Raw genomic sequence first — 12,057 nt, 5'->3', positions numbered from 1 at the left:
AAGAGTTTTTTTTAAGAAATAAAAAATGATTATATTAATTTCCATATTAATTTCTGCAGAATTGTTTTTTTTAGTGAACATAACACAACAGATTTAACACATTTGGTATATATGGTGCCTTAATGCACACGTCATCTCTAATACATTTATAGCTCCTCTCGTTCTCTTTTATGGAAAATTCCCAAAAAGTAGAATTTCAGTGTAAAACATTTCAGTCTAAGGCATTTCAATCAAAATTGATATATTATAGATAAAAGATATATTATATTTAAAAAGACAATATTAGAATGAATTATAATCATTTTTAATTTAGTTTATTATGATGGCCTCTGGTTTCAGGTATTAAATATGTAGATTGTGACAGGAGAAATTGTGTAGTGGGAAAAAAGCATTTTTTTTCTTTTCTTTCCACATTCTTTTCCACATTATATAAGGGGGTGCACAATATAACTTTAATTCCCAACCATTCCCAACCTGTCAAATGATCCCCTCACTCGTAAGCCTCGTCTCTTTGATGGTAGTCCCACAAGCTATAGATTTAAAGCAAGTAATGATTTCTAACAATGCCTCCTGTTTCAGGCTTTAGGAGAATCCTCTCCTCTGAATGAACCTAAAGCTGTAAATCCTTTACACTTTCGACAGCCTCTCTCTCAGCTTCTTGGTGATTGAAAGGACAGATTGATGGCCTGAGTGTCTCTGTTTTGAGATATTATAAATACCTTATAAGCATTCCTTCTTCACAATGATTTCATCGAACAGGTGATAAGTAAATGTGTGTGTTTTTATGAAAATGCTCTGCTTATATCAGTACGTGCACTACAACCGTGTTCTGTATGTACAACAAACACTTATTTCTTCCACTTAATGGTTCATTTATGAAGATTAAATTCAGGCTCTGATTTAATGTTTTTACACAGCTATGTACTCTCTGTATAGATATGTAAATGGATGTTTGAATGCTCACAGCCAGTTGGGTGTAAATACGTCAGGCTGTCAACATCAGTGGATTTGTGCTGCTCGTGCTGACACTTTTGGGAATTTAGTGATGCCAGACGGGAGATGTCAAAACCTGAAAAAAATCCTATATATCCTGCTTCCATTTACCTCTAACAGGTTACCATAGATGTCTTTTTTCAAGTTTGCAGCTCACTCAAATTTAGCATCAGAAAAATCAGTAATGACATGAATGCAGCACTGAAGTACTTGAACAGTTTACTGCAGTAGCCATAGCTCATGCTTCTGGAAACAGCAGCTTTAGTGCTGCATTAAACATTAAACAACACTGAAATGTGTTTGTCTTTTTGCAGTGTACCTTTCGTCAGTGTGTAACCCTGTTTCCTAGAAATCATGTTCATATACAACTGATTTGAAAAGTCAAATACGTTCAGAAGGGAAAAACAATCATAATAAAAACACTTTCCAGACGCAACAAATAAACAGTATTAAGTATTTGCCTTATGTTCATTACAATGGCTTTTCCTTATTACATTATTAGAAAGCGTTATTGGTTGGCATTACATTTCCTGTTGGCTGTTACAAATAAGTTGTATATTTCTAAGAGACCACTTTTGCTTTGTGTTGGCCTGCTGGAAGTAAAGCCAAGGTTGACAATAACCAGATAACTTTCATAGTTGAAGTGCAAGTAACAGAGGGGAAGTTTTAACATCAACAACTTCATCAATAGACTTCACCCCCGCAAAGTCATGCTGAATGTCAGATACTGGGCCAAGGGTCAAACATTGATTTCCAAGACATTGCACTGGGCCAGCCCATGAGGAGATGATAAACGTCAATATCGGTGTTTTGTGTCTTTTACAATAAATCAGTCAGCAATATTTACCACTTTTTTCATAAGGTTTAAGAGTATGTGTGTAGCAGTAAGAGATAAATGATGTGGTTATGGCAGCAGTTGGTTTGGACAGTTCATTGCTCATCTTCACTTAATTATGGTCAAAAGCTGATGTTCAGCAAAGGTCAGATGCCTTTTTGCTGAATCAACAGAGAAAATGCTACCTTAACCTTGACCTTAAGCTAAACAGTGGGGTGAAGTCTCAGGGGTCAGCTTGAAAGCAATAAGGTCCGAGGTTTACACATGAGTACAGTCCAGGCTGGTGTTTCTGCATCTGTAGAGTTCACTATTTACTGATCATCTAACAAGCAAAAGTGACCCACACAGTTTTCACTGGCCGGTAAATAACAAGAAATGCTGGACTTCAACAGTGGACAAGCAAAGGGTAATGATTAAGTAATTAGCAATGAATGGATTGTTACTAGCTTTCTTAAAGATAGTGGTAAGTATGTCGATTCACTGATTTTTTTATGAGCTAATCATTACCTAATGATTCACACTATCTCTCAGTCTGTTCTCTGTTAAGTCATTTTCTAGACCTATTCAAAAATTGATGATGAATTAATTATTTGATTGTTCCTTATATATTCCTCTCTTGTTTTTTCTCTTCACCAAATTGGAGACAAATTAGTGAGCTATAGGGGATAATTATGACCTAACTGTGATAATTAACTGCCATAAATAAAATGGCATTTTGGAATTGTGGGTAAATTGTGCTAAATATGAAGCTGAGACACTGTGTTGCAAATATGTTGGAAATAAAACAATATTTCCTCTCCGATGTGTGATTTCTCACTGCCACGCGTTTGGTTAGTGAGAATGTCACCAGTGATTGCTGGCTTCGTGTCAATAGCTCTTAATATATCAGTGTAGGTTGATGTTGTTGTTGCTTTGCAAATGACACGTATTCATCGCTGCTCACATGCTTGCTGTCCCTGCACTGTGACACTGTGGTTTCCAGACGTGTGTGATTGCACTGGAGCTCGTGTCTTTGGCCTGAACCTCGGGTGATGCTGTCGAGGATAGGATGTCACAAGACGTTACATCACTTCTAATCTCCTTAAATCTCCTTCCATCCAGTTGAGGAAGTGTAGGCGGCAATAATGAAGAAAGAAAATGCCACCTCTAACCAGGAACATGCCTGAGGCGCAGTGATGACGTCTCACGATGGAGAGTTGACCCCAAAAGAGTCAGCTTCTCACCTCCCACACATTTACAGTCATTCAGAAGCGACTTCCGTTTTCTGCGATGAGTTGTATCACATTCAGATCTTTCACATTCAAAGTGCACTAAATTGAAATTGCAAATCTGTGAATGAATGTTGGGACAATTTATTAGTTTTATGATATTGCTCCCAAGAGCTCTCATTAGCAAGAATAAATATGAAAAGGCAATCAATATTCGGTATTTCCAGTCTTGTAACATTTATGAGATAGCATCATTCTCTGACTCCATGTTTACCCGTTGAACCATTAAACCAATTCCACATCATCCATTGCTTTACTGGGGTGATAAAGATAAAGATATGGCTCAGGTTGGTAAGTGCCATGGCCACCTACACATATATTCTTGGTGAATCTGTGATCTCTTTTAATAATCTCCCTATGTTCAGATTTGTCCGTGTGTACACAAATGACATAAATGACATAAATGAGGTCTTATTAAGATATGTAACTGGACATTTCCACATTAAAATGTCTAAAAACGACAATCTCTTCTTTTATTAGCTTGCTTGCTTATTAGTTTCATTTATCAGGAAAAACAGTTCATCAGTTCCACCTCACATATATTTCTCATTTGGCTGTTTTTTTTACATATGAGCGCTGCTTCACTTCTACCATAACTTCTGATTTGTAAATACGTTTGCAACATGCACTTTTTTTTTTTTGCCAAGTTCTCCCACATGCTGCCACAAGGGAGCAGCCAAAACAATGATGACAAGGGGCAATGCAGCCACAAATGTCACTGTACTGTTACTACTGTATCTGCTCTGGAAAAATAAACAAACAATAATAAACAATAAACAGACATAAACAGGATTACCTACATTTTCAAGATGTACCATCCAAAGAGGGAGTGCCAGCTCAGTAGCTTTGCTGTAGTAGGTCCCAATTGACAGTGGGTGAGAGGCTGGGTAGACCCAGGACACGTCACCACACACAGGGACAGACGAAAAGGCAATTTAGAGTTGCCAATCAACCTAATGTGCATGTCTTTACATGGTGGGAGGAAACCAGAATGAATCCCACACAGATACAGGGCGAGCATGCAAATCCCGCATAGAAAGACTTCAGAGCCTTCTTGTTGTGAGGCAATAGGACTGCAACCAACAACATTTTTCATTACTGATTAATCAGAAGTTTATTTTTAGGATTAATCAATTAATTATTTAGTCCAAAAATTGTGATATATGCTCATTGCAACTTCTTAGAGACTAAACTGTCAAATTGCATCTTTTGTCCAATCAACAAACCCAAGACATTTCATGAAATTTCATAAATGAATATCAGCAAACCCATTTCCATTTGACAAGCTGAAACAAAAAACATATATACGGTATATATATTTTACATTTTGTTTGAAAAATGATTAAAATGATTACTTGACTTGATCAGAATGGTTGGCAACTAATTTTTTCTGTTGATGGACCAGTTGGTTAATGACTAATTTTCACTTTTTGAATAAAATTATCATAATGTATTGTCAGACAAGGGACAAGTAAGGTTGTGTAAGTGTGGTCTCAGTTGTAAACAAAGGACAGCAGAACCACACATACCCTTTGCCTGCATGCATTAAGTTACAGTGCCACACCACTTTTTACACACATTTTCAATTTTTTTCCCTAAATATTTGACCCCATTGTTCTGCTCTCTATCATCTCTACTTGTCAATCTCAGTCTCCATATTCAGAATGTTTTTTCAGATGGGTTACTATATTTGAATAAACTCTCTTGTAAGCCCATCTAATAGATGGTCTCATGCCAGAATTTTCAATGCATCTCTTGGCTATCAACAGCAATGCAGAGTCTCAGGGTTACCAAAAAGAACCAAAAACAACATATTCTTAAAAAAAATATATTAATGAAGTGACTGGAGAGTTCCTTTTTGGCACTTTGGATCTCAGTCTCAGCTGAATAGCCCAGATTGTATCTGCACAGTAGATTTGGGAGCTACTGTCAGTTCAGTGATGTCAGAACTGGCAACATTTACTGCAAGAGATTGTTTAGATGTGCAGAGCAAAACATTACAGCAGTCATCACCAGTCAATACTCACTACAATCATCTTGTGTGCTGTCATTCATGTAACAGGAGTTAATCATGATAATGATAATGATTTTGCTGGGATGATAAACATGAAGACCATTAGATGATTAAGATAAATGAGTAATTGAAAGACACCCCAAGTGGTGAGCTTTTGTCCTTTTGTTTATGGAAATTAACACATCGATCCCCTTTTCGCAGATGTTGAAATGTTGAAATTGTTGGTTCCCAACAAACCTTTAAAACTGGAGCTAATAAATGTGATGATAGCACTGACAGTGATAATAGTGGTGAGGGCAGCCATGTTGATGACTTGCCTTGTTCAGAGCCCATTTTTGAGCTGATCCACACTGATTGGATATGCAGCCTGACCTAATCTAACCCCTTAACAGGAAATGGATTTTCCGTAATGAAATTCCACTGAACTGAACCCAGGCAATGAGAGTCATTGACAAGCGTGTCTCAACACACTCATGGGGAGTCTTCTCTTAAATTTCATCCACCCAGTGACGTATTAGATTCTATCTCTGTGGAGATGCTTCAACTGTCTTACTGTTTCCTTGGAAACAGCATTACCTGCCTGCACTGTCAAGACCAGTTGCCACTGTTGTCCATGGGCTGAATGTCTGACACATGGGTTTCTAAACATTTCTAAAAACATGACCAGCATTTTGAGAGAATTTGTTAAATACAAAGAATAGTAATAAAAAATCCAATACTCCTAAAGTGAGGAGTGCTGGTGTGTCACTTCATTAAAAAAGTTTGCCAACGATTTTGTTCATTATGAATTGGTTTGGGAAGCGTATTCTGAGTTGCTTGCCACAGGCTTTTACTGTAGAGTGTAAACTGCAGTGAACAGAATTTGTATTAAGTGAAGGCAAAAATGCAGAAAGGGAGCAAAGGAGATGCTTACCTAAAATTTCAGTGATTCAGAAAGGATCCCGTCACTCACTGAAACCATAGAACCATAGCAAATGGCTGTTACATCATATTTATATGATTATTTTTTGATATACCATCTCTATTATTAAGGTTTAGGCAACTTAAACTACTTCTTTGAAGTTGGTAATCGATTTAAGATTATTTGAGAGAAAGCATTTTACTGTCACCTTATTTGATCAATCAAACAGTGACATGCAATTTCTTGCTCTTGTTCCTCAGAGAAAAAAGTCATACTGTAATTCACGGGGCCACAAGAGGTCCTTGTCAGATAAACATAAACATACTGTGGGTCGCTCGAGGAATTTGAAGAAATGAAAGACGCTGTCAAAACACAAAGCAGAGTACAGAGTGGAGGAGATAAGACAATCCCATTCAAATGGAATAGAGATGTTAACAGTATTCTTTCCTGTCATCAGCTGATATCGTCTCGTGCAGTCCTGTTTTCTTTCATCTGAAGCTACACATCCATTTTCCACTTTCTAGTCTAGCTCACTTTCAACCACAAATGAGAATGAGTCTTTTTAATAGAGATTTTAAGAGATTCCCTTACAATCAGAAAAGGAAATGCATTGTGAAAAGGTGTCATTGCTCATTTTTGTGCAAGTAATCTGTATGGATGTGGCGATGTTTCTCATCCACCGATAAAACAGCAGCCCAGCCACCACAGAAGTGGTAATGTTTGCTTATCACAGGGACCCACCCATCATTCAGAGGCTGTTAGTGAGCTGGAGATGCAGGGCTTATCTAACCTCCAAAAGTCATGACAGACAGCAGCCTGAGCCAAGGTTGGCTACTGCAAAACTGTAAGGCCAGTAAAAGGTGCTGCACAAAAATAATTTGCAGCATTCCATTGGGCACTTACCTCTCAACTTCGTTTCCACTTCTATTTTATATGTATGGCTAAAAAGCTATCAGAGTATGAAGGTGCCGAAGAACTTGGATATCTCTCATATGTTGCCATGCATAAATCAAAAGAGATGAGTTTAACCTATGTGTTCAAACCAGTGTCAATGTCTGTCTCAACCTCTTCACACCCCTTTCTCTCCCCTTTCCTTTTGTATTCCCAGTCTATCAAACAGTATGAGATGATGGATGAGAGAGCAGTGTTGTTGGAGCTGCTGCACCATTCACTCAGCAGAGGTTCAACAAGTAACAAAGACTGAAAACCAACATGGGCGAACACTGCAACCACTGTAGAAAAAATAAGCTGCTTCTTCTTCTTACAAGAACAGCCTTCTGGAAAGTCTGTTGGAGGTTGGGTTCCAATGAACTATTGGGCCTCATTTGTAAGACACACACAAAGAATTTGTCTTTATTTTCTTCTTCATTTGTTTTTTCTGAAAAGCAAACCTATATGTAATATAGTATATATATATAATATATATATATATTTAATGTTCTTGTCAGAGAACCACTGAAGCAATTGTGGTCATTTAACAGACCTGATCTTGATGTCTGAATGTGCAGTATTCATGGGATGTCAGTGACTTCTCAGACTGCAAGCTGAAGGCAAATATCTTCAGTCATAGCCTCAATTAAAAGTCTTCATACCTACAACAAAAAATACATTTCTTTTCAGTGCCTTCCAAAATTACCCATATAACATTCCAAAAATGAATTACCTACAGAGCACTTTAGTTCATTTTAAATTATTGTTTTTGTCTTCTGGCCCACTCTGCTTTCATCAATCATCAATCAAGATGCAACAGCCAGCAGTTTTCAGTAAAAGTGAAAGCTCTGGCAAACTGACTTTATGCTACAAACCTCCCATAACACCAGTGACTCGCCGTTGAATGTAGATGAGCATTTAGTAGCCAACAGCCAGATATTTTTCTCAGGAGTTTATGGAGACTAAAACAGAGCATAAACTGTTGGTGGTGTGAAATAAAACTAAAATATGAATACTAATGTTCTCATTGTCTGCTGTGTGTGTAAATTAGTGATTATTTGCTGACACATTCTCTATAATATGAAGGCTAAAATGCAATGTAATGAAATGCATACAATTTTTTCAGCTTGTTGGCCAGAAAACAGATCAATGTAACTTTAAGTGATAAGGACTCAAACACATCACAAGACACATTTTTAGCCTTAACTCACGAATTTATGCGTTAATCATGAAAAATTTAAAACAAATGTCGAATAGGATAAAATGATGAAGTGATGATATCCAAAAAGGTCAAAGGCCAACTTCACTGCAACTTCATAACTGTCTGCAAAAGCACTTATCTGTTCATTATTCAACACCACAACTCCGGAACAGAAGGGCAGATTGTAACCTTATGTCACATTTGGTCAGGTGTTGAATTGTTGTGAAGTGGTGACACTAATTTTGGGACTCCACGTTGAAACTATGCTGATTATAAAGATCTTTCGTGTTGCTGGGCTGAAGGTGTGATGCATGTAGGTTTTAGAATTCGGAGCTTGTTTGCTGCAACATCCATATTTGAAGCTTTGTAGTCTACCAGAAGCTCACTGGTTTTGATGAGCTTCAGGTGTTTGTTGTTGCACCATGTGATGAAGCTCTCTGTCAGTCAAAAAATACACCAATCCAAGACTCTGTGGGAGGCCTCACACTCAACACACAAGACCCAAAGGACCCAACATTCCCATGCCGGTGACCATAACATACCTCCTGAGGTCTTGGTGTATATAGGTCTGGACAAATATGGATGTAAACTGCAACCTGACTTGAATGTGGAGGCATATAACCATTGAGGCGGTAAGCGGAGCCACTGCATTTTAAACCTTACTACGTTGATATGTGTTGATATATTATCTGTGGCATTCTTGCAAGCTCTTTCAATCAGTATGTTGTTTGGTCTTTCCAACACTTTAATTTGAGTGTAATAAATACTATGGCCTCTAGGGGATGCTATCTGGGCAAGCTGGGTTTTAGTCTTGTTATGTTTCTCTTTGTTGTAAATAGCATCACTAGCTGAAACCATATCCATGTCTTCCTCCTGTGGAAATGGTATACTGGTGGTAGAGTGGGGGAGGGGGAGGCAACAGGAAACCAGGCAATGATCTTCAAACCATTAATTCATCTTTTCCGATTGGAATATCCTTCCTGAAACAGAGAAGCATTATGCTTGGCCATCAGGGATTTGGAATAAGGGTTTAAGAGGATGAGGAGCTGGGAGGTGCTGGAGGAAGTGAGTGGGGGAAGAAGAGAGAGCGAAGAGAATAGTTAATTTCCTAGAGAGCCATGGTAGAGACTATCAGGTTCACAGGAGTGTACTCTAAGAGATCGCCTTTATGTTGCTGCCTTCTGTAAACTGTACTCATTGAACCCCACCTCCCTCTGTACATCTGGAAAAGAGAGATTCTTTTTTGTATTTTTATGAGCTGCGTTATAAAGCAGAGCAAATCTGTCAAATCTGCAAATCTGTTTACTGCAATTGTGCTAGCCTGAACTGCATCGTGCTGCTTTGTCAATGCATTGTTTTAAAGGGGATTTTTCAAAACATCTTGGCAAATCCGCATCTCCTGTGTGTTTGTGTAACTCTCTTTTCTCTGAGTGTCTGTCCGTTCCTCTTTGCATTGTAATTTGTTTTGTTCCCCATGTGTTCCTGCCGTTAGTGTGTCTGTGTGTGTATGAGGAACCACGTGAATGTTGATGCCATGGAGCCGGGGAAACAAGATGTGGGCGATTGTCAGCCTGAATTACACCCAAACGGTTTCTTCACACTGGCACCCACACAGCACATACTTCTGACGTAATGTAAATAGTCATACGGCCTAAGGATGAAGCCTAATCATCTTCATCATTATTGTCATTTTTATGATTATAATCTTCCCACCTCAATGCTGTTGCCCCTTTAAGTCTCCTCAGCAGAGTGTAATAACTCTCGACAGAAAAAAAGTAGGTTTTGCTCACTTGAAAGAGGGACACTAAAATTTAATATCACTTTTATGCAATATTTAATTTCTGTGTGCTGTGTCCTTGGCAAGGATTCCATGTCTCATGTGAAACACACACAATACACAATACAATAATGCCCACTGTCAGTTTCATTGCAAATTAAATTTCCTTGCTGAAATTCTTAACATATACATTAAAGAAAGCATGAAAACAACAAGTTTAACTGCAGCCTTTGCTTGATTTAGCAATGCAAAAGATATAAATCGATCACATCCTAGGTTGACAGTTTGCATTGCACTGTGATAGAACTTAAATGTATGATGTAACTGGGGGGTGAACGAGGAGAATGCCAGTACTTATAATCAGAGTAGCACTTTCATGTCCCTGGGTGTATTCTTCTGTCATCCATCACTATATGTCATGTATATGTGCATGTATGACAAAAATGCGCTTTTACATATTAGTTTTCTTGCTATGGGATAAAGTATCTATCTTCACACTATTTTGCACTCATGAGGCGTATATAGTTCTATTCAAAAAGCCTGCAGGCCTTCCAAATAGCATTATCAGCAACAACAAGGGCCAGTGGGGTATTAGTTATCAACACCATTACCAACATCATAAGCTTTTTCTTGTGCTGATATTCAGTACAGCTCGACACTGGGGATTATGGCATGTCAAGAGTGCTTCCTCGGCAGGATAGGTCCTTCCAAGACTCCTTGCTAGCATATGTAGAACACATATATTGGAACAGGCTAGCAAGTGTGCAAAATTTCACCATTTTCCCACCATAATTTTTAAAAAATCTAGCAAAGCTTCCTGCCCATACAGATGACAGTTAGTGGCTACTATGATCTGCATGGTTTCAATTTGTCAGTTAAAAGAAGACAGAATAACACGTGTCGAATGTAGTGTGTACTTTTGGCTCGCCAAAGATACACATAGGCATCCTTTAAAAATCTCTCTGCGAAAGACTCAGTCCTTTGTAGAATTTAAAGGAATATCTCTGATTGTGTTTGTGTTCAATCAAACATCCTGTGTCATATGGGAACATCAAACCACGAGAGGGAAATCAGAATACCCCCCACCCACACACACACAAATGGATAAAAATGGATATATGCATGTGTAGACATGCAGACATGCATTTTGTGCTGGATTCCATTAGTAAAAAGTGATAGACTTTAACTTTAACAGCTCACAAAAAATACCCCACAAAATTTGTTTAGAGAGGTTGCTGTGGAATTTGGTGTTTAGTGCTGTACAAGGTTAAGCAAAAGTGAGAAGAATGCATTAATATTGACTGCCCTTCTAAGGAGTCAAAGCCACTTTAACTGCAGTTGTCTTTGTTTAATTCCAGTCTGTCCCTTTCAGCAGTATGTGCTCTTTACTGTGACCTCTAATAAGTGATGTCATCACAGCCAGTGGAGGGAGGCCTCTCCTCTGGGACAGCCCTTTCTCATCATTTGCAGTTAGAGAGGAACTAGGAATGTCCTCTCCCTGGGCCCTGGTTACCCAGTTTCCTTTGCATTTGCAGAACTAGCCAAGCCCATGAGCAATATAGTGTCTATGTGACACACACGCACACACACACAGACACATTGTTATGCAAGCTCACCACATGAATATTCTTGTTATCTTGTCACATAAACATCTATTGTTCTGCTGCTTACCCACACAAAATGCACACACACACGCGCGCGCACACACACACACACACACACACACATTTTTATGCGCAAAGGCATAGCCTACTTGTGCCTGTGTATGCCCCTGCAACACCACACACACAAACCTCCAATAACATTTGAACCAAACTGACAAATTGTGTGCTTCAGCAGACAGCTTTGTGTTTAGAAACAAAGTGAACCCCCTGCTGTCACCGTCTCAAATAAACAACAGACTAAGGGTGACTTGTTCAAAATTCAGCAGAGGGGGGCAGTGAGAAGACAAATGCCTTTTTTTGCAAAAATCTGATGTTATCATTTCAGCTAATATATCACAAAATTACTGCAGTTCAGCACTAGTGGCTTGATAGGTTGTAATTTTTAGTCTGCAGCAGATCTGCTTGCAGATCTGTTACAGTGTTTGACCTCAGTGAAAGGTGGTAATCCATTCATGCAGTGCATCATTTCTCTGA

Source organism: Scatophagus argus, chromosome 1 (genome assembly GCF_020382885.2).
Source record: "Scatophagus argus isolate fScaArg1 chromosome 1, fScaArg1.pri, whole genome shotgun sequence".
Taxonomy (NCBI): domain Eukaryota; kingdom Metazoa; phylum Chordata; class Actinopteri; family Scatophagidae; genus Scatophagus; species Scatophagus argus.
Note: the sequence above shows the minus strand (reverse complement) of the source record.